The sequence below is a fragment of the Herpailurus yagouaroundi genome, unplaced genomic scaffold (assembly GCF_014898765.1).
Source record: "Herpailurus yagouaroundi ecotype Mexico unplaced genomic scaffold, PumYag 159, whole genome shotgun sequence".
Lineage (NCBI taxonomy): Eukaryota > Metazoa > Chordata > Mammalia > Carnivora > Felidae > Herpailurus > Herpailurus yagouaroundi.
Window position 1 is genome coordinate 15,061,099 of NW_024412400.1, and position 1,990 is coordinate 15,063,088.

The window sequence follows — 1,990 nt, forward strand, 5'->3', positions numbered from 1 at the left end:
TTCTCGCATGCTCCTTGAGTTTAATCGAAATTGAGGCTCCAGTAGGGGCAGGAATTAAAGCCACTCATTTTCCATTGGCCTGGACGCCGGCCGCATCCCTTTTCTCGTGTTCGCGCCGCAAGGTCCCGCACTCCACTGCACGCCGACTCCAAAAGTTTGGCTTTCACTCGCGGAGATGCCGGCATCATCGGGAGGCGCTTTCAAAAGACAATTTGCAAAACGGTTGGTGAGCCCGACTGAGTCCCCTTCCATACCTGCCATAAAATCCCCATCCTTCTGTCCCCCCACCCCTCAAGTTTAGCTTTCGAGCAGGTGAGCTCCGGCCCGCGTGGACTCAGACGCGCCGAATCTGTCCACCTGCTCCCACTCTCGTCGGGGTCGCACTCCAGCGGGCGACTGGAAGAGGCCTGGGCCCAGCCCACACTGTTGGGGCTCCCCCCCCCCCCCGCGGGAACCTGAAAGCTCCTGAAACTTACGGGCATTTTTTTTTTTCCTAACATGATGGGGACTCTCACCTTGATGGCCACCGAATTTCCCTTTATTACGGCTTAAAAGAAAAATAAACCTCCTCTCCTGGAGATTCATTTACTCCTTCCCCCCTTTCTCCTTGGCCCTCGGAATCCTTTGAGCTTGGCCAAAGAAGCGCATCAAGTTCCCCGGGGGTAGGATTAGCTGCGCCACATATAGAGCAGGCCCTGGGCGATGGTCCCCAAAGGGCTTCTGAGGGATCCGTGGACCAACCCCGGAGCGCGAGTCACTGTTTATTTTAGGCAACACGGCGTGCACCCCCCCCCCACTTTAATCCCCTCACGCCCCGGCCTCCTTAAAAAGCCCTAAACTTGCTCCCATAAGCTTGTGGACTCCCATAGCAACTTCTGTCACTTTAGGCTCGCCGCATCTTTCCGCTCCCGGGCGGAGCGCCTTGCCCTTGGCCTTGGAGTCTCGCCGCAGATTCCGCGCCAAGACGCGGGAGCCTTCCTCCCCCGGGCGGCGAGCAGCCTTCGCCATCTGGTGGCCGCGGAGAGTATCTGCCCGGGCGCGCAGGGCTCCCTTCCACTCCAGAAGCCGCGGTTGTGTCGGGTCCTGAAGCGTTCGGTAAACAATTCTTTCCGTTATCCCACGCCCACTCTACCTTTTTAAAGCTTCCTGGTGTGGGGGGAGGAGCCCAGAACGTGGAATTTCTAAGACGCGGCGTTCTAGCTCTGGTCCGCGCGGCTTCCTGGCGGCAGTTGCCCTGGGCTTCCTTGAGCTTCATTCTTTTCTGCCAAGTGGGGACTGAAACAACACAGATCTCGCCTAGTAGTACCCAGGAGGGAGACATGAGACTATAAATTAGCTGCTTTGTAAACTGTCGAGGGACGCCCAGTATTCGTAGGCATTATTAATTACTGACTTTATACATGATGTGTGTTGGTGAGCCCAAATGCATTGGCAAATGAAAGATTCTTTATTAGTTCAAAAAAAAAAAAAAAAAACTACAGAAAATTTCAAACATACACCAGAGTAGAGAACAATGGACCCTCATTTATCTGTCTTCCAGCTACAAACAATCATCAACTCATGGCTGTTCTTGTTTCATTCTATAATCCTCACCTCATTCACACATCCTAGGAATTCTGACACCTAAACCACTTTCCATACATGGCCCTAAAACATGAGGATTCTTTAAAAAATAAATGTTTATATATATAATTTATCACGCCTACAGAATTAATTAACAATAATTTCTTAATATCATGAGACAGCCAAGCTTGTGTCCTTTATTGTCTCATAGTTTTTGTTGTTCTTTTGGTTTGGTTTTTTTTTTTTTTTTACAGTTGGTTGTTTTGAGTCAGGATCCAAACAAGTCCCACACATCTGGTTGATGTGTCACTTGATTCTCGTGATCAAGAAGTCTTCCCCTTGCTCTCTTCTTTTAGTTTTCCTTACAATGTACTGAAAAAGTCTGAGCATTCCTTCTAATTGTCCAGGTTCTGGATTTTGCTGGCTG

General features: G+C 50.3%; 1 long non-coding RNA gene across 1 annotated transcript; it reads right to left on the bottom strand.

Moving 5' to 3' along the window:
- Positions 1 to 754, bottom strand: LOC121033313 (uncharacterized). The gene is made up of 2 exons (XR_005791823.1): positions 516 to 754; positions 1 to 197 (listed from the first exon to the last, which is right to left on the bottom strand). It is a non-coding gene; the product is annotated as an uncharacterized LOC121033313 (long non-coding RNA).
- Positions 755 to 1,990: the final 1,236 nt, after the last annotated feature.